The sequence below is a fragment of the Suncus etruscus genome, chromosome 8, assembly GCF_024139225.1.
Source record: "Suncus etruscus isolate mSunEtr1 chromosome 8, mSunEtr1.pri.cur, whole genome shotgun sequence".
NCBI classification, from domain to species: Eukaryota; Metazoa; Chordata; class Mammalia; order Eulipotyphla; family Soricidae; genus Suncus; species Suncus etruscus.
Window position 1 is genome coordinate 107,844,440 of NC_064855.1, and position 21,411 is coordinate 107,865,850.

General features: G+C 32.4%; 1 protein-coding gene and 1 non-coding gene across 2 annotated transcripts in view; one reads left to right on the forward strand and one right to left on the reverse strand.

Moving 5' to 3' along the window:
• The window catches only part of GPC5 (glypican 5), a 1,503,836-nt gene that overhangs the window by 994,231 nt on the left and 488,194 nt on the right, over positions 1-21,411 (forward strand). The gene's annotated exons all lie outside the window — the stretch shown is intronic.
• Positions 6,475-6,579, reverse strand: LOC126017148 (U6 spliceosomal RNA). Its single transcript, XR_007498811.1, has one exon. It is a non-coding gene; the product is annotated as a U6 spliceosomal RNA (small nuclear RNA).

A 21,411-nucleotide genomic window follows, 5' to 3' on the forward strand; every position in this document is an offset into this window, starting at 1 on the left:
TTCAATGATTGCATGCAACATAGTTTCCTTTTTTTTCTTTGCTTTTGGGGCCACTCCTGGTGACACTCAGGGTTTACTCCTGGCTATGTGCTCAGAAATAGTATCCTGGCTTGAGGGACCATATGGGATGCCAGGGGATTGAACCGAGGTCCATCCTAGGTCAGATGTGTGCAAGGCCAACACTCTACCGCTTAAGCCACCGCTCCAGTCCCTTGCACACTACATAGTTTTCTGCCAAAGTAAATGCCTTATTATAAAAATAATTGTATTAAATTTAATACTAATTATATATTTCGTGTGTAGAATCAAGAAAAGTTTACACTTAAGAAAGAACATAGTGAATATAAGAATATAATGATACAGTTTCAATAGAATGATTGGCCTGCATAGACAAGGGAAGTTAAATAATGAAAAGAGAGTTGGGTAGGGAAAGGTGATTTATGGATCTTAAATATTTTAAACATTTTAGAACTTTTGAATAGGTTATATATGAAACAGGAACATGATGAAAGGTGGAGTTCACAGAAATCATTTATTTTCCATTTCATTTATCAAGGGACTGATGTTTGTCCTATTCTTGATAATGAGCTAGACCTGGTAGTGTCTTTCTTTCAGGCTATCAGAAAGTACTGGGTGTTGCCACACCATTTAGACACTTACTAAAAAGTGATATTTCACCATCATTTAGATCAATATGTCTGAGCCAAAGTCCCAGAAGTCAGAGAGAGCAGGAAATTGCTAATTAATAGTAGATCAGAAGAACAAGTAAGTCCCCTTCCTTGCCATAACGTATGTTAGGAAGATAGGGCTTTTAGTTTTTACAATGAGCTGTTATAATAGCCCCTCTCAGATGTGCCTTTCTTTCTTTTTTCTTTGAGATAGACTTGAAATAACAGTATATCTTTGATTCACTTTCTTTCCCTAAAACTACTTTATTTTACTTCATGAGCTCTCAAGTTTTACACCTTTTGACAAACAAGGCAAAGTGCACTATGTTGATGAGGCAGACATGTACGGAAACATAATAAGATTGACTTGATTTGTAACACTGCCTTCTATTTTACACATGAACCTATCATCGCAAGATTTTTATAAAATTAATGTTTCAATAGATTCCTTTTTAATACTGACCACATTTCAATCAAATTTCTGCACTCGTAAAAATCAGTTTTGAAATGTGAACTAAATGACATAGCATTCATCATTAATTGTCTGGATGAAATATGGCAGATATATTTTCTCGCAAATCCTGTGATATGTAAAATTTAACACAGTAAGTTCTCACATAATGTTGTCCATCAGATCTCGGAAACTGTTACTTTATGAGAAAGGACTACAATGAAAGCAGATAGTCCACTAATAATAAAAAAATTAGCTGGAATTATTTTATATCAGCATGAAAACAATAATGTTTAAATTAGTGTCATCCAAGGAACTATTATGTTTGATTTCACTTTTAAAGATATAATGTACCAAGTGCATATCATTATCTATCCCTTGTTGTCTCTAACCTATTGCTCAGTTTTATATTAGAATAGGGTTAAGGCAGACATTGACAAGAGTATTATCATTTTTAAAAGGCAGCGAATAAATTGCATTTCACAAAATAAGAATGAATGGGATTTTTTATAAAATAACCAAAATGAGTATTTTTAAATTGCAGATAATTAAAATATATTTTTAAAAATCAATTGGTATTTTTTTTAGAAAATACATTTTGTACAGTAATAGGACAACTAATTAGTCTTATTGGTTATTTATCTTTGTGTGTGTGATCTAGTTAGTGGTGTTCTTTTGGAGTCCAAGTGAAGGTCCTAGATTGCAGACAAGAACTTTTATGAGTTAAATTCACTGTTGGCACCAAAAGAGGGAGCATTTTATTTATTAAACTATTTTGTAATTTGGGGCTGAAGTGATAGCACAATGAATAGGAAATTTGCCTTGCATATGGCTGACCATGGTTCGATTCCGGCAGTCCATATGGTCTCAAGAGCCTGCCTGGAGTGATTTCCAGTGCAGAGCCAGGAGTAACCCTTGAGTGTTGTGGGTATCCCCTCCCCCACTTATTTATCCCACGGAATATCAGAACTGCCCACACCTGGATGGGCGGGGAGAGGAGTCTGCGTGGGGGGGAGGGTATGAGGAGAGTTAGAGAGAGAAGTATATATATGAGAAGCATCATAATCAGAGATTCAGCATCCGATTCAGCATTAGCAATTGAGCATCATCAAAGTGGCATCACCAAAGGGATTTAGTCAGCCTGGAAGCCAGTTCAGAAGCTTGGAATAAAGCAGCTGAGAGAGAGACAGAGGCCAAGAGAGCCAGAAGGAGTAGAGAAGTAGCTGCTAGGAAAAGGCTTAGTATAAGAGGCCATGTTAGGAGGTGTACATGGCGGTAGTGACTGTGAAAGAGAGTTGACTGATTCCTGGAACTTCATCTGACTGCTTTGTGAATCTCTCCGCCCTCACCATGCAACCTTCAGACCTGTCAGATCATAGGGACTGCGGAAGCCCGGTCAAGCCCAGAAAGGCCTCACCATCCCCCTACCAACAATAGGTGTCACTAATTTAAATCAAGACAACAGAGTGTCATCTGGTGTGGCCCAAAAGTGAAGAACAAAACAAAAATTTACTTTGTAATAAAAATAAAATATGACTTCCAAATGAAAATTACATTTAACCCATCTCCATCTCCAACACACATCAAATTTTCTTAAGGACAAGGTCTGTTTTTTTCATGAGTAGTAGACTGGAAAAATATCTGATATAGGAAAATTAACCAATGACACAAATTATTTCAGGCTTAGGTGCTAGAGAAATATATAGGGATTGGAGGAAATGTAAGATGGGTCAATCTCTGGTACCACCGTGTTATCTCCTAGCGACCCAAAGCATCACTAAGTGGGCCCTGACACTGCACAGCTAAGCAGTTCTGCTTTGAAATCCCTTGTATTGTTTTCTAGAATCTTCAGCAGTATTTCTTGGTTACCCCAAGATTGTGAATCCCCTTAAAAGTAAAACAGAAGCCTTACTAATTTTATCAGAAATCGTCCTGTCAATAGGTGGATAATAAGTAATATATTATTACTGGGAAAGCATTTTTAAATACTTTTGAAATGTTTTCTAACTGATCAAAATTTAAATATTTATGTTTTTCAAAATCAGAAACTCTTCTTTTATGTATCCAAGAGCAATGTTTGCAAATGAACACTGGTTGTTGGTTTCTAATATTCATAACATTGTTTACAATATCACATTATAAAAATAATTTAAATTTTTCTCAGTAGAAGACTAGATGAAGTGTTTGGATCCTAATTATTAATGCTTTGTATGCATACAGTGATATGAAAATTAAATATATAGTTCAATGTAAACTATTTTGGCAATATGATCTTAACATAAAAGTTGAGCTTTTTAATAATTTTTATTGCGACCAATATGAAGTACAAGTTTTTCACATTATATTTAAGGTACATAGTGACAGTGAATCAGGACCATTCTTACCACCAGTCTTGTACTCCTTCCGGAAACCCCTGTTCCCAGCATGCATCCGATACCTCCCTCCTTTGCCCCCTGGAACATTAGTAAAACAGGTCTTCTTTGTGTATAGCTTGTTGTAGATTGAGGGTCTTGATTCTGTTGTCCTTGACTTTGGGTTTGGTGTTTAGGTCTGATCATTTTTTATTTCCACTCAAATTTCAAGCAACTGTTTGCTCCTGGTATCATCTACAAAAAGTTGCCGTTTTTAAAGATTGCAAGCAGTATGACATCTTAACAAGTTAGATATTTCTCAAATGCAAATATATATACATATATATGTTTCTTTTATTTGGGGACCACACCTGGTGGTGTTCAACGCTAACTTCTGGCATTACAGATATCACTCCTGTCAAGTGCTCAAAGCATCTTATGTGGTGCCAGAGATCAAAGCCTGGTTGGTTTCATACGAGGCAAAGGGGCCTTTCTGATGTACTACCTCTCCAGTTGAAAGAAAATATAATCCTGAGTATTATATTTATATGAACATTTGCATATAAGACTTAATATATTGAAATTAAGAAGGGAATGGAAAGTGTCCCAGATTGCCTGTGAGTTTTAAGGAGGATGGGAGTGAGGTAAAGCTATGGTTTGTTACACATTTTGTATTTGGTGATAGATTATCATTAAAAATTCATATATTACTGAGTAAATTACTAAATATACAACCTGCATATATAATGTGCAACACATGTAATGTACAAAGACCTGCATTTATTCCAATGCTTATTATTTAAGATTTCAAAATAATAACATTTATTATCATGTGTTATTTTTAATATTATAAAACACTAGCTAAACATCTGGGACTGAATGATTATTCTAACTAAACCTACTATATATTACAGTGCTTTACTTACATTAATTATAATGTATGGAGCATAAATAGATTAATCAAATGTATACTTAACTATATGATACAAATGTATGCCATATTCAACATAGAGGTTTAAACTGTTAGAATTTAAATACAAAGACATTTATTGAAATGGTATTTTAAGATATAATTACATGTAAAGTCAGTAAAATTTATAAACTGAATTAACGTTTATACAAAGCATATGGTTTGTAATACATGTTATTTGAACACATATTTTATGCTTGACCTCATCAGAATATTGTCTCCATGTATAGGAAAATTTCATGACTTCATGTTTCCTGACAGCTGCATAATATTTCATTGTGTATATGTTCCACAGTTTCTTTAGCCATTCATCTATTGAAGGGCATCTTGGTTGTTTCCAGAGTCTTGCTATGGTAAATAGTGCTGCAATGAATATAAGGAAGGGATTTTTGTATTGTATTTTTGTGTTCCTAGGGTATATTCCTAGGAGTGGAATGGATGTACATGGAATCTATTATGCTGAGTGAAATAAGTCAGAGAGAGAAAGAGAAAAATGCAGAATGGTCTCACTCATTTATAGGTTTTAAGAAAACTGAAAGACATTCTTGCAAAATTAATTTTCAGACACAAAAGAGAGAAGGGCTGGAAGTTACAGCTCACCTCATGAAGCTCACCACAAACAGGGATGAGTTTAGTTAGAGAAATAGCTACATTTTGAACTATCCTAATAATGAGAACGTATGAGGGAAATAGAAAGCCTGTCTAGAGTACAGGCGGGGTTGGGTGGGGAGGAGGGAGATTAGGGATATTGGTGATGGGAATGTTGCACTGGTGATGGGTGGTGTTCTTTACCGAAACCCAATCACAATCATGTATGTAATCAAGGTGTTTAAATAAAAAAATATATATAAAAGAACATTGTCTCAAAATAATGATTATAAAGTTACACACTTTCTGAACTAGAAGCTTGTAATGCTTTTATTTTATCATTAAACAAGCCATTCTGATAATATTTTATTTTTTGCATTATAATTCATGATTTTAACAACTTGCTAATTTCTATGGTTGTAATCATAACAGAATTTATAGCCTATTGTGCACATATATTTCACATGATTACGCATAGTTATAATGCAATATTATAAAAACATAAATGTGTTGCATATATATGCAAATGTGCACCTATGCATGTATATACAAATAATTTTACAAGGGCCAGAGCTGTGGTGCTAGGGGTAAGATATCCGCCTTGCAAGTGCTAATCTAGGACTTAATGCGGTTTAATCCCCTATGTCCCTATATGTCCCATATGGTCCCTCAACCAAGGAGTGACTTCTGAGCATATAGCCAGGAGTAACCCCTGAGTATCACCAGATGTGGCCCAATAAAAAATAATAAGTTTGCATAAATATGTACAGACCAAGTGTTTCATAGCAATGTTTCTTTTATTTCATTTAAAATTGTGTGCAAGTTAAAAGAATATTAGAAAAAGTAAGAAATTGCAGAAATTTCACAATTATCTCTTGTACTTTTAAGTTTAATATGATTCCTTAATTGTATAAAGTATTTCATAGAACTCAATATAAACCAGGCACTCTTCTAAGTATTGATGCTGGTTATTATTTTAAAATTATGAGGTAATAAATCAATCAATAACAAACTATACATAACAAGGATTACTTACTTAAATACTTGGATAGCCAAATTTCTGTGTGTGATGTCTATTATATTATAGGAGATAATGTGGAAATTTAAATTGAAAATAAGTTCAGATTAAATATTAATTTTGATACTGGAGAATTTTGTTTGTATAAGAAATATTTGGACTGGACCTATATTTTTATTGGATAAAACTCGTTTTGCATGAGGGCAACCCATAAAGTGTGATCCCTGAGCAAAAAGTCAGGGTAAGCCTCAAGTGCTTCCAGAATCATTAAAAAGAGAAAACAAGAAAGAAATCAATATTCAAATGACAAAAAAGTAATGGAATGGTAATATAGTGATTGATAAAGAATACAGTATTAAAAACTTTCCAACACTGTTACCTATAGAAAGGTAGTTCCAAATTACTATGGACATTTTAAGTACTGCATCTCAAATAATTTTATGATATATGTTTTGCGTGTCATCCCTATGCAGGGGCCATGCTAATCTTCTTGTATAGTTCCAATTTTCGTATATGTGCTGCAAAATGGGCAATTATGACATCTGTTTTGAAACATACTTTAGTACAAAATTTACTGTATTTCTTCCATGTGACTAAAATATGTGTCTGTATTTGTCATACAGTTTATAAGTAAATGTATCTATGTGCCTATATTTCTATAAAGCAAAATAAATCGCTTTAAAAACTAAAGTAGTTTTGTTGTTTCCAATACAATGTGATTTTTAAAATTGGAAAATAAAAATGCATACTCAAAAACATTTCAGTGTATTAATATGAAGCCCAGTATCAAATAATACTGCTCCTCTTGTAGGTTCTCATATTTGCAGATCCTTGCTCCCTTCATCACCTGTCAAGAGTTGGTACATCTCTACTTCTCACTGATACTTAGATATTTAGATATATGGTCCTTAGATGTTTGCCTAGACTAAGATGTTTGCTTAGATGTTTAGCCTCAGATGTTTGTTCTCAGACTAGATCACAGAACTGTTCTTACTTTCTGACCATCTTCCTGGAATTTCCCATTTACTAAGATTAAAGTCACCAACTTATTGCCTTCTCCAACATTATCTAAATTCATTTCAGTTATGCAAATATTAACTGCAATTTTTTAAATTTTTATTGTGATCCCTTTGTGTATAGCTTGTTGTAGATTGGGTATCTTGATTCTGTTGTTGTTAACTTTGGGTTTGGTATTTAGGTTTGATCACTTTATTTTCACTCAATATTCATATGTCTGTTTGCTCCTAGCACCATCCACTCCCCCTCCTCAATTTATGAGGCAACAAGATAATTCAAGTTCCATGATTCTGTTGGGATAAAAAAAAAGTAAGAAAACTGGGAGGAGTCTATCTAGGAGCTATCAATATCAATTTAAAAGAAGAAAGGGAAAGGTGAAAAAAAAACAAGCAATGACATAAAGCACAACAGCAACAATAGACAACTAGTAGACAACAACAGGAAAAAAAAATGAAAGAAATATGGGCCGGAAAGATAGCATGAAGTTAAGGCATTTGCCTTGCATATAGAAGGACAGTGGTTCGAATCCCGGCATTTCATATGGTTCCCTGAGCTTGCCAGGAGCGATTTCTGAGCATAGAGCCAGGAGTAACCCCTGATCACTGCCAGGTGTGACCCCCAAACCAAAAATAAATAAATAAATAAATAAATAAATAAATAAATAAATAAATAAATAAATAAATGAGAAATGAAGGAAGGAAGGAAGAGAAAGAAGAAAAGAAAGAAAGAAAGAAAGAAAAAGAAAAGAAAAAGAAAGAAAGAAAGAGAGAGAGAGAGAAAGAAAGAAAGAAGAGAAGAAAGAAAGAAGAAAGAAGAAAGAAAGAAAGAAAGAAAGAGAGAGAGAGAGAAGAAAGAAAGAAAGAAAGAAGAAAGGAGAAAGAAAGAAAGAAAGAAAGAAAGAAAGAAAAGAAAGAAAGAAAGAAAGAAAGAAGAAAGAAAGAAAGAAAGAAAGAAAGAAAGAAAGAAAGAAAGAAAGAAAGAAAGAAAGAAAGAAAGAAAGAAAGAAAGAAAGAAAGAAAGAAAGAAAGAAAGAAAGAAAGAAAGAAAGAAAAGAAAGAAAGAAAAAGAAAGAAAGAAGAAAGAAAGAAAGAAAGAAAGAAGGGTGGTATGGCAAGGTTTTGTTTTTGTTTTTGTTTTTGTTTTTTGCCATAGACACAGTACTGGGAAAATTAGAAAGGGAATTCCCCTGGCCTAAGATATACAGGATTTCTCCACCCTTAAAGCATAGTGTCATGGGAACAACTATAGGCTTTAGACATTCTCATTGTGGAAACCTATCAGAAAACATTTTGCTCAGTTGTGGTTGCCAAAATCAGTCCTCTTTTATTAGATATCTTAGTATTTGCACAGATCCTAGGGAGAAGTCTAGAATAGAGTCATTCTTTATGGTTCCAAAAGTTCTGCTCCGTCATGGTTGTTGTAGTCGGTTGTCTTTAGTGATCTTGGTTTTTGTACAGATCCTAAAACCAAGCCTAGGATAGTCTTTACTTTTGGTTCCAGAAGTTCAGCTCTTAAATGCAATTTTTACCATGTCTTGTTCATTCTTTGTCCTCACTCACATTATCTACCTACCATAAAGGCATTTTTGTACTCAAGTATCATTTCAAGCACCAACCCATCACCTTATCTCCGTCTCTAAAGGTGTCATAGAAAGTACACTTTAAAGAGTCATATTCACAATTATAACTAATAAATTGACTCTAATATTTTTTCACCATAATGTTTTCCATAAAAATTGAATTTTCCTGCTATTTTGGCTTAAATTTACTCTATAGATCTATAACTATCTGCCTGAACTATTCCAATATCTTTGACCTTTTCTACCAAGATATTTTCTATGAGAAAAATTTCAGTACTATTATATAGAAGCTCCGTACTCCTTTTTTACTCATAAAATTCCAGAATCTGGAATTAGTGCGGTGTTGGTGCATTGTTTCATCAGTTTATTATTTAATTATTTATTTCACAAATATTTATCAGGAATACATATATTAGGCTATAACACGACCAAAACACAAGATGTCCCAAGCAAATGGAAAGGAATGGACCTGAAAATAATGATGCAGCGATAGAAGCCAGTGATGCACAAACAAATGGCATTTGGCACTGGTAAAAGTTTTGATTTTTCTTCAAAGTGGATTAGGAGCTATTAGGACTTTAGCCATGTTGTTGAAATGTCTTTCTCGGGGAAGCAAAAATATAACTGTGAGTCAATCAGAAATTGATTTCTAGGTCACAAGTGTAAAATTGAATTCTTTTGGACCAAATTCTTGTTGAAGTAGATGTTGGGAAATTGTACTGTGGAGTTGACGTGTGTGTGTGTGTGTGTGTGTGTGTGTGTGTGTGTGTGTGTGTGTGTGTGAGGTAGAGCAGATTAGAGAGGAAGAATAGAAAGAGAATGGTTCTTACACTGTATTGCTATGATCAACACAGGATATCATAAATGTGAGCAGTGTGCATCAAAAACAGCCTCAGACGTTGTAACTATATTTTAAGGAAAGACTAAAAGAATCACTGATCTGAGCATGAGTGAAAGAGAATCAACTATAGCATGATAGAGTTCAACAGAAAAGAAAGAATAAAGATCCCAGGGACAGAGGAAAGGAAGCTGTATATTTTCTGATCTGTTTTATTGTTGTGGTACTGCACTCAGAGGGCAAGTAAATAGTTCATGTACAAAGGTCTTGAACCTCTCTTTTTTGGAAAGGAACCATTGGAGTTAAATGAGTAAAATTGAAAGAGCTAGTGACAGACCAGGGAGAGATAGTGTGTTAAGGTGTTTCCTTTATACACAGCCAAATCTTGGTTGGGCCTTCAGAGCAACATGTTGCCCTAAGCACTGCCAGGAATGATTTCTGCGCACAGACCTAGTAGTAACATCTGAGCTAACTTCTTGGTGTGACCCCAATGCCCCTTCCCAAAAAAACAAATGACGATTAATGACGATTTGAACCTAACTTTATTATGGACTACAGGGGAAATAGATAATTGAGGAGACTGAGGAGCTACTGGTGTTTCATCAATCTATAATGAACCACTTGGATATTGCCAGTGAATTGGGAAATCAGAGAGATTATGTGCAATATGCTAAATTTAGAATGAGATTGGCTGACTTCAGTTAGTGAAAATATAATTAAAGATTAAGGAAATATTTGTCATGTAAAGCCAGCCTGCCACCATTAAAGGTAGTAAAGACCTTTATTACTGTATCTCACTGTATAACATATTTTATCTTATTATTTAAGGTATTAAAACATTTTAGCATAATTCTTCAAAATAATATGAATAGGCCAGTCACATTCTTTCTTTTTTCTTTTTCTTCTTTCTTTCATTTGTTCTCTCTTTAATTCTTTCTTTTCTTCCTTCTCCCTTTCTTTCCTTCTTTCTTTTTCATTTCTTTTTATTTATTTACCTTTTTTCTTTCTTTTCCAATATTATTTAAAAGCAGGATGTTATTCTGTAGATAAATGGGTAAACCATGAGGTCAGAGTTAAGATGAGTTTCCCTCTATAACCTGAACTACCAGTTTACCAGTCAGACAAGCATAAGTGTATAAGTGTATAAGTGTAAAAGTGTCATGTTCCTTCCCCTACTATGAAAAAATAAAGGAAGAGGATGGTTATATTTTAAATAAGGAATTTTTTTTCTCCCATCGACAAAATTTGATAGACAGCCACTCACTCTATGAATGAACAAAGCTGTCAATTATTTGACAATCCCTGAGCATGGAGAGGGCAAGATAGGCCTCCTTGTTTTCTCAAATCTACCAACTAATTGACTCGGGAACATTGAATGTCTTGGGAACATTGAAGTGTGGGTTTAGTGAATGGATTTAGAGAACTTTCTATAGCAAAATAGCTGAGAATTTAAATGTGGATTGCTAAGCAAAGAGCATACTTGTAAGAATAGAAAGAATTCTGGGGATAAAGATAGAGCAACTACTGATACATGTCATTAAGTTTGAAGACAAATAAATATCTGGTTCAAGATAGCCTCAACATATTATAGAATAATCCTTTACTTAGTTACATAATATAAAAGTGGTATGTTTCAGGTACTATTAAGAATCTCCATTACTGACTAGGTAATAACAGAGAAACTGGTGAGATAAAGAATATATTTACGTGTCTAAATATAATATATACTACTTAAAAACTTGTACTTTTTCTGTAAACCTTACATATTTTAAGTATAATATATGTACATTTCTCAAAATGGTAATGAGATATTTAATTTTTATGATGCTAATTTATTTTATGTCATTATCATAAGTATAGAATGTGGAATAATCATTTATTTCTTCATTCTCAGTGAAAATTTCATATGGTTTCAAACTAACATCTTTGCTATCGAAGTATCTAAGTTTGTATAAACTATTGTACTAGTAATCTTTGTATTGCATTGTTGCTTTTTCAAATTTATATCTATTTAATTAATTACAAAGCTGAACAAATTGTTTCAATTTTGCACAGAAGGAAATCAGCAATCCAGGAATATTTATGAAATAGTAAAACAAGACATGATTTGAGTTAAAGGATCATTTGAACTTTTTAAAAAAAATCACCACAATAAACTAGATATTTTCAGTTTATCAGTGGAGGCAAAGATATTCAACCAACAAGGGCAAGGAAATGAGATCTTTTAAGAGAAACTGACCTAGAAAATTCAAGTTACTAATGGTAGTTATGAAAAAATGTTTTCAAACTTTCTTAGTGAGGACTGTCACTAGAAACTCTTCTTTTGCTTCAAAGTTTTAAATCCATTATCATTTTAATAACTTTCTTAGATGTGCATGATTTCAGCACCAGGAACCAATGTGCATATCCTAGAAGACAATAAAAACTCAAAGATAACTTTTTTAATAGTCTTGAAAATTCTCCATTACTCAATTTTCAAATTTTACATATAAAAGTTTGTCATTGCTAGAATTAGCAAACTCTTCAAAATCTTGGACCAATATTCTTTTTCAGGAAGTTTCTTCACAAACATTTGTGGTGTTTTTGCTGCTCCAGATTGAGTAAGAGAGTAGTTTTTGGAGAACAACTAGAAATACGTTTAATATTTATTCCTAGCTATAGGGGATAAAAGAGAAGACAAATAGACTAAATGAGATACTCAAGAATCTCAGGTCAATGCCCAGTTCTTTGTAGAGAAAGAGAAAGCTGAATATAATATTATAGTCTTCATGAGTTGAAAAAAGCAATGGACAGTGCTTACAGAAGCAAAATTGCTATAATTTGTAGAGTAAGTTGTAGAAAAGTGGGACTTTCAGCTAGGAGATCATTCTGAAAAAGAAACCCCTTTCAAACCTATGTCTTAGGACACACTTCACAAGTATGGGCGAAAACTGCCCCGAAGAAAGATGAAAGCAATAGAATAGATGTTGTTCTTGCCAGCTAGAGTGAAATCTTTGTAACGTATGAGCCATTTTCAGGAATTTTAGATTATTGCCTTATATTGTTAGTCCAAAACTATGGATGCTTTCTATTTGGCTTTTCTAAAAACTTACAAACGTTAGCGACTTTCTTACTTTTCTGTAACTCAACTGCATGCACAAGAAACGTCAACTCTCTTTAAAGATATACCAAACTCCCTCTAGCAACAAAAGATGTAAAATTCATTGTCCAATAATGTTATGAATTCTCAGGTAAGAAAAAAAAAGTCTGAGAACTAGCATCAGTAGTTAGGAATGAAGTACAGAAAAATGGAGTCAATAACTTTGTAAATCACTGTGTTTTAATTAAAAAAATAAATCAATACTAAAATAGTTATTGAAGCTAGTAAACAAGAATTGATAGTAATTCTCAGTTTGTTCAAGAGATTGCTATAAATATGTATAAATTGGTGACTGAAGATACGTAAAAAGAGGGTCTAAAAAGTATTTTTAAGCTTATGAATTTAAAAATTGAAAATTCAGCTTGAGAAACTGTGAAATTCAAATGAATGCATGGGTAATATTCTGCAAAGATACCCTGCAGGATTAACTCGATTATAGAATCATACATCTTTTCCTCTCCAGTGGGGAGTGACTTCCTAAGCATATAGTTAAGTAGCCAGTGTTTCCTGAAGGAATGCTAGAAATGCTAGAAATACAAACTTTGCTGTAAATGGTTTCAAACCTCAACAGGATGTAAACTCAGTTTTCAAATGACATTTTATGATTCTAATAAATTGTAGAAGCCACCGAGCTCAGATTTTAAGATTATGATATGTCTCTACTCTAGAGACGATATTATATTTGAAATTGTGCATTTATTCTTCTTGATAAATAATTTACTTTTCTACCACAGTAGGTTGTCCAGTCTTCCCATCAGTAAAATACCTCCATTTGATCTCTCTCAAATACACAAGAATCAGAAATAAGTGATTATTGTAAGTAATTGTCCCAAGTAATTCTCACATAAAATAATGTGTTTGTATAAGTTTAGGCATAAGTGTATTATGAGACAATAGCTTTCTAGTCATATTTTAAATATTATACAAAGGAGCAAGATTTGCTTTCAAACCTATTTCTGTTAGCTCTCTCCTAAATTTCTCTACCTTAAAATTAAAAAAGAATTAATTTTAGTAATATAATTAAGCCAAGTTTATTTTAGCTTAAATAGTGATAAAGTATCTTGAATCAATTATTGGTACAGAAAAACATGACTATTGAAATGCTCTAATAAAGTTAGTTTTATATCAAGACTATCTTTCTGAAATTCTTCACCACTTAAATGCTGTGTTGGTAAAAAATCCTTCTACAAGATTAAAATAACAAATTTTATTTCTTATAAACATTTTAAAGAGAAAATCTGAAAATATACTTATATTTGAGTACTGAAGCTGACATTTTAATTCAAAGCTAAGGCCACCATTATTCATAGCTACTGTCATTTTATTAAATAGCTGTCTAGAGAAAATAAAAGATTGCTTTCTTTAACTTATCTAAGATTTTTAACACTATGTTCAAGAAAGAATTTTTGCTTAAACATCAACACAAAATAATTTTAAATCAAAATTCAGTATTGTAATTCAGATGTTAACAATATTACATCAAGACTAGTATGCATATCATAAATACATTGAAAGATTAAATTTGGGATTTGACTTACTACAAAAATAGTTATAATACATTTGACTTATACTTTTCACATGATTATTGCAGAGATTTCTTTTACTTCCAAGAATAATTAAAACCTCTCTTTTAGGGGCCGGGCGGTGGCGCTAGAGGTAAAGTGCCTGCCTTGCCTGTGCTAGCCTAGGACGGACCTTGGTTTGATCCCCCGGTGTCCCATATGGTCCCCCAAGCCAGGAGCGACTTCTGAGCGCATAGCCAGGAGTAACCCCTGAGCGTCACCGGGTGTGGCCCAAAAACCAAAAAAAAAAAAAAAACCTCTCTTTTAATAAATCATCATTTTACACACATTTCATAACCATTGTATTAAGAAAATATTCAATTTGTTAGCACACATCAAAATGTAACCAGTAATGTGATCAGCCATTATGTAAATGGGAAAAAAAGAAAATCATATTAATTAAAAACATTCAAGCAGACAATGCATGTCATTTTTTCAAGCAACAGTGTAGTATTTAGAAAGCCATGAGAAAATATTCCATATTATATATATATTTTAAATAATATCATCAATATCATATGCCAAATTAATTTAATTTGGATATCCATGGTACATTCATTAACTTTGATAGTATGGAAGCCATTGAATCATTTACAAACAATTCTTCTTGCCATAATGCATATATATAAAGAATTTGCAATTTAATAGATATGGTTATCAATATCCTCAACAATTTAAGCAAATTATTTAAGCCTTTTTATAAAAAACTAATCAAACTTGTGTTGCTCATATATAAGTCTCCGGTTTGTTTGCAAGAGATTTTATATTCCACAAAGAGCAATAGTAATGTTATTTTTCTAATTTGAAAGTTATTTTTCAAATTTTTTACTTCAGGGGCTGAAGCGATAGCATACCGATTTGCCTTGCACAAAACTGACCCAGGATGGATCTCCATTCGATACTTGGCGTCCCATATGATCCCCCAATCCAGGAGAGATTTCTGAGTGCATAGCCTAGAGTAACTTCTGAGAAACTGGGTGTGACCCCAAAAGAAAAGAAAACAAAACAGAACAAAACACATATTTTAATTCAACTCTAAGATCCTCAAACTTCATATTACATAATTATGTTAAGTCACTATTTGGACTTGTGGAAGAGGGTAAACTAATATTGTTTTTCTCATTTAATCATTAATTTTTAAATCAAGTTTATACAAATACGATTTGCTTCAATTATTTGGTTGAAAATGAAAATTGCAAAATGCTGGATTTCCCCAAGTGCTAGAAAGTGTATTCTACATGTAAGAAATACTAGCCTCTTTTATGATTAGAAAAATTAGAAGTGTTGTGGAAATAATCTATAATAAATATTCTAGTTACTAACTGAAAAACATATTAGCATCATGAACTTTCTAAAATGTATACTTTTAACCGAGAAACAAAATGATAAACATTAAAAATAACTTAATGTTAAAATCTTACTGTAGCACTTTAAAAAATTGGTTGGCTTTTAAAATTGGTGATTAGTAATGAATAATTTATGAGTGACTGATAATTCAAACTATTAGACACATTTTATATTATTTAAAATATTTTATATTGTATTAAATTTTTTGAAAGATGGAGTTTACTCTGATAAAGTTAATTAAGGCCAACCATATACATGTCTGAGTACTGAAATTATTTATTTGCTTATAAAAACTTTGTGAAAATCATCTATATCTTCTTTCATATCTATCTAAACCTACGCAACTTTCTGAAAATAATGTTTATTTTGAATAATTTTCTTTATCTATAGAGGAATCCAAATCTACCCTAATAGATATTAGTGCGAACAATAAAGAAATAATTCAAGAAATTCCTGCCTGACTACAACACTTAAAGATAGATTTTCTCTAATACTAATATTAAGAGAATATTATTATATCATATTAATATATAATATTTATTATTTTAAGAGGATATTATATATTAATATATATTTATTATATATTAAAAGGATATTTCAGAGAAAAATCAATAATTATTCTTTTATACAGAAAGTAAATGGTGTTCTCAATTCAATCATTACATGGAATTAACTATATTTCTAATATTTCCATAGTTGCTATATGCCTTTGCTACCCAACATAATAGATGAAGCAGACTGTACTAAAAAATTTTAAGTGACTAGAACAGCGGATACAAGTGTTCAAATAATTTCAGGAAAACTACTCTGTGAGCTTCAAGAAGTTTATTCAGTGAACCTCAATAAAAATTATCAAAGCTACAATAATAACAACAATTTTTATACCTTCCTTTCACAAAATCCTTCGAAGTTAATGCATAATCACTTCCTGTTAACATTTCATTTATTTGACCCTTTGCCTGTGTGTGTTAAATGCAGTAATTGGAATTGATTTTTATGGCATATATAATTTTGTAATATACCAAAATAAGTTTTTGCTAGAGGCCAGAAAATGATGTATGCTACACTTCCAAATGTTAAGTCTATGATCTATTAAGAAAAATCAACCCATGTCTGGTAAGTCCATCCAAGAAGCTGGTTGCTCTTCTTTGCACTGCCCTATCAATATCTTTAGGCAAGTTCTTCTTAAATACTACTTCTAAAAGTCTCCTCTCCTTCAAAAATCATTAAAGAATTCTTTCACATGAAAAATTCTCAATTTCTTTTACACTTAACATTCTCGCTGTCACCTATTGCTGTTTAACATTTCAATTTGTGTATAGAATTATAAATAGCAGGTCTAAATTTGAGATTTTCAGTGAGAAAATAGCAACTTAATTTTATGGAAGAAAACTTAGAGATTAAGAGAAATCATAAATGCGAAATGACGTCCATCACTACAATGTTATTTCACTCATACTAAAGAAAAATAAAGACAAAATTCCCCCAATTTAACAATATACACATTATAACCTAAGTCTTATTATCTTTCTCTGTAACAGTGCTTCACTTCAAATTAAATATTATAGAAGTAAAATTTCTGTGAAATAATCATATATTCAGTGTATTCTAGGATAGAATATCATTAATTTGATGGGTTTAAAAGCTCTAATCCTCTAACGTCATGTTTGAATTAAGCATGTTTTTCTTAGCCATGTAAATGTTTTGTCTTAAAGATTAGGTGATTTTGCTGTACAGAAAACCATTTGATTGGGTAATGACGACCCCAAAATGATAAAAAACAATTTAATTCTGTGTTTCCGGTCAGGTAGATATTTCAACACTAGTAATTTCACATTTAATTGTCCCTTTAGCTATTTTTAAAAGTAAATTTTTGTTAAATTTTGTGCCTACATTTATTGTAGAACGAGAAGAAACTTTATTATTACTTTTTTACTTTTTTTGGTATTTGTTGTTTATCGAAAATAATTACTTTTAACTATATTTCTAATTTTCAAAATGTATTTTGAGTTGGTGGTGTTTAGGTAGGCCTAGTTCTATTTCAGTGCTCAGGATCATCTAGAAGTGCTGTGTATTAAAACTGGGCCTCCTAATGGTAAAGCATGTCCTCAGCTCATGGAGCTTTCACTTGATGCTTGAAAAAAACTGTAACTAAAATTTTGAGGAAGTCCAACAGGTAAGCTGTTTCTATGCTATATAAATAGTTTGTTTTTTTTTTTAAAGTTTCTACTCTAGAGCAATTTTTAAGTCTATTTTCTCCCACCTGTTTGCCAAGCCAGTGAACCTAGTATGAAGAATCCTTTCAGCTAACTGGTTGCTTGCTTGACAAAGCACAGATGACGTGAAAGTAGCAAGACCCCTCTAGTTTATAACCTATAAAGTGACAATAATTTTAAATGTTCTAAAATAAAGGAGGAAAATTGAGTATATCATTGGTTATACTAACATACAGTATTGTCAGTTTTTTCCCATAATTCATGCTAGTAATTATAAATTACCTATCAAGTTCTCTGTAAAAAATATTGGTAGATGTTGGCTATTAATCCTACAAAACTACTGTATCCTGCAAAGATTGTCTAGCATTACCCTTAAAGGATTATTAATCCTCTCATGAGAATCTCAGGAAAAATTCTTGGGTATGCGTCTGAACTTTTTGTTTGTTTGTTTGTTTGGTTTTGGTTTTTGGGTCACACCCGGCAGCAGTGCTCAAGGGTTACTCTCAGAAATGACTCCTGGCAGACTCTGGGGGCCATATGGGATGTCTGGATTCGAACAACTGTCCTTCTGCATACAAGGCAAACGCCGTTCCTCCATGCTATCTCTCCAGCTGCTGATTCTGAACTTTTTTAAGAAGTTTCATTTTTTTTATTTCTAGGAGATGCTTTATTCATGTTCTGTGATTATAAATCTTTATGTCTACCTTACAGGCATTCACATCTCTGATTGTATTCTGTTGTAGAATTTATTTCGTGAAAAATGTTTTTTTTTAAAGCACAGCATGAAGGTTATGGAGGTGAAACTTTGTACATCAAAAAGTCCATTCTAATGAAATTTTCAATAGAGAAATGAGTAATCAGCTCCAGATAGTTTTATTTTATCTTTTCTAAAAGGGACAAATCCCACCACAACTAACCAAGGTCACAATCATACAACTTCATCTGATTAACAGTGAAGGAAAGAGAATGGTTAGTTTTACAGAACTGATAAATAATTCATCATAACATGATTGGTGTAATGTGCTGAATGGAGGTACTAAAATATCATTCATATTTTCTTGGAATTATTGAATAATTCCATCAGTATTACAGCAAACTTCTTTTGACCTTGGGTTTCAATTTTCTTACAAATGAATAAAAGCCCTTAGCTTTAATGCAAACTCTATTTTATTAACCCTCTCATTAATCATAGAATCAAACTTGGTAAACATTTCTTTAACCAAAAATAATAATGGTTAGACTTAATTAAATTTACTTATAGAAGTAAATGGTTTCGAAATAGAATAACACTTTCCTTACTAAGTTTTGATAGCTTCTTAATTGAATATATCTTACCTTAGGTTGAGTGAAATTTAATCAGACATTTCTTTCTACCCTTGGAATGCATAAAATGGAGGAGAGAACAGGAGGGAATTAGATGACAGTCAGAAATTCTGATTTGTAATATTTGCTAATTTCTGTGGTGTACTCCCATAATGACTTCAAACTCCCAATGTAAGGTCTCCAAACTCCTCGTTAATAAGAGATATGCACAATTGACTCTTACAAGTGGAAATAGAAAGAACCTTCTCTGGGACAAACATAAAATAAAATGGACTGTTGATTTCATGTAAGTCTAATAGTTTCTGCATGATAGAATTTTCTAGATCAACATTTTTCAAACTTTACTGTGCAAACAAATTACCCAGGCAAATTCTTATTTTGAATACAGATTCTTATACAGGAGGTTTCAGACATGGCCTAAGATTCTAGATTTAGGTAAGGTCATACCTTCTGGTCTGTAGACAAACTTGCAGTACACACATTGATTTAAAAACTTCAGCAAGTGTAAAAATCAACTCTTGCGATGTTGCAATGAATTTCTTGGCCCCAGAGATTTTGACTCAGCAAATGTGAGATTGTAGCTGGGTGGGAAAGATAGACTTTGTTTTTCCAGCAAGTTCCCAGATCATGTGTTGAACCAGAAAACACAAGCCAAGATCAGTTGTATCAGAAAAGTATTTGAATCTTGAAGATCTTCATCCTTGCACAAAAGGATAACCTAGAAAGAGAACAATAAGGGGTTCAAGTAAAACAACTGGTTATTTCTTTCATTTCATCCATCTAATTTCATCCAGACTAATATATAAATCCAAGTGGGTGTCTTAGTCTATGGTCTATGAGAGATTAAAGCATGATTTGAAGATATTCATCTGTGCCTTTGGGGATTTGCAAATGTAAGAGATTCTAGCCCTAAACAAATGACAGCAGTATAAAAGATGCATAAGAAAATTCATCAAACTGAAGTGTGATTATGTGAGGATTAAGTACAAGATGAAAAAAATGATTAGGAAAGGTGTGATGATTTATGTTATGTAGAGCTAGGGGTCAAGTTAATTAGACATATTTAGAATTAAGTAGAAAATATGGATCAAAACATTGAGTCCCAAAGGAATATATTAAGTTTTCTACATAACTTTGTGATGGGATTACAGTTTAGAACTACAATTTACTATAGAAATTTAGAAGTCATAAAATTTTAAAGATATCTTCACATTAAAATAATCTGCATATCATTAAATGGAAGTAAATAAGAATTATAATGCTATGGTATTCTAATTTGATATTTAATAAGAGCTATTACAATTATTTCATTACTACCAGATATTCTTCGTAATGGTTAAAAAAAGGTGTTAATGATGGCAACTGAATGAAATTTAACTCTAAAATTAAGCAGGAAAAATCAGAAAGTTTTAGTGAGAAAATGAGAAATGAGAATGGCTTCAGATATACTGTTGTTAGAAATTGCTAAAAGAGGGATGATGGATATAGAATAAATACATGTGAAGGGCTTTGGGGCATTTTTTTTTTGGTTTATTGGCCACACTCGTTTGATGCTCAGGGGTTACTCCTGGCTTTTGCCCTTGGCTTGGGGGACCATATGGGACGCCGGGGGATCGAACTGGGGTCCTTCCTTGGCTAGAGCTTTCAAGGCAGACACCTTACCTCTAGCGCCACTTCACCGGCCCCACATTTTATTTCTTATGACTGGACCTGAATTGGAAAAAGCAATAAAACCGGGATACTGAATTTGATTGGTCAAGTCTCTGCTTTTAGACACAAAGAGTTGTTTTTTTTGTTTTTGTCTGTTTGTTTGTTTGTTTTGTCAGAATTCCAATGTTAAGCAATGTATGTATTTAGTCTTTCAGTCTCCACTTTTGATCATTTTCCTTCTTACTAGAAAGAGGTTGAGTAAGTCAGGGACAGCTGGAGATACTTATCTTTACCCTCTGGAAATTGTTCATTTGTCTTTGTAATAAACTTTTATGCAACATCCTGACCTTTCTATTGTAATATTATGGCAGCCACTGATAAGGGAAGAGATGCATAAAAACATTCAGATTGTAGGTAAAATGCATCTTATCAAAGTAATGACAACCATATCAAAATAATAACAATGACTAATCCCAGTAATTGGAGATGTGTGACCTTTCCCACAGGGCCTCACAGTTGATGTTATCCTTGACCTATTCTGTGAATCTGTGTACAGCAAGAATAGCTAACAGAGTCACAGATGCCATCTTACAAGCAAACAAGTCAAGTGCAATACAATTACGTATAATTTCTTGTGACAATGCATTATAACTAATTTACATTTTATGTAGGGTATTGTTAGAACTGCATATGA